Below are 234 nucleotides of genomic sequence, written 5' to 3'. Positions count from 1 at the left end.
ATGACATGAGACAAAGTATATGTGAACTGCTGTATGAAAAGTGAATTTACTCTGTAAATCTTCACCCAAATCCTAATAAATAAAAAAAATAAAAAGTATTTCCTTCTTAGATGGGCCTTCATGGACCAATTTTCTTAAAATAGCAGTCCCTAATCACTCTCTTAAGGGGATATTGTATGGTTTAAAATCAGGAAAGATGTGTGTCAGGGTTATGTAATTTCACCGTACTTATTC

This window comes from Orycteropus afer, unplaced genomic scaffold, assembly GCF_000298275.1.
Source record: "Orycteropus afer afer isolate SDZICR_OR568_19922 unplaced genomic scaffold, OryAfe1.0 scaffold01086, whole genome shotgun sequence".
Lineage (NCBI taxonomy): Eukaryota > Metazoa > Chordata > Mammalia > Tubulidentata > Orycteropodidae > Orycteropus > Orycteropus afer.
The sequence above is the reverse complement of the archived record's forward strand: the minus strand, read 5'-3'. Positions refer to the sequence as shown.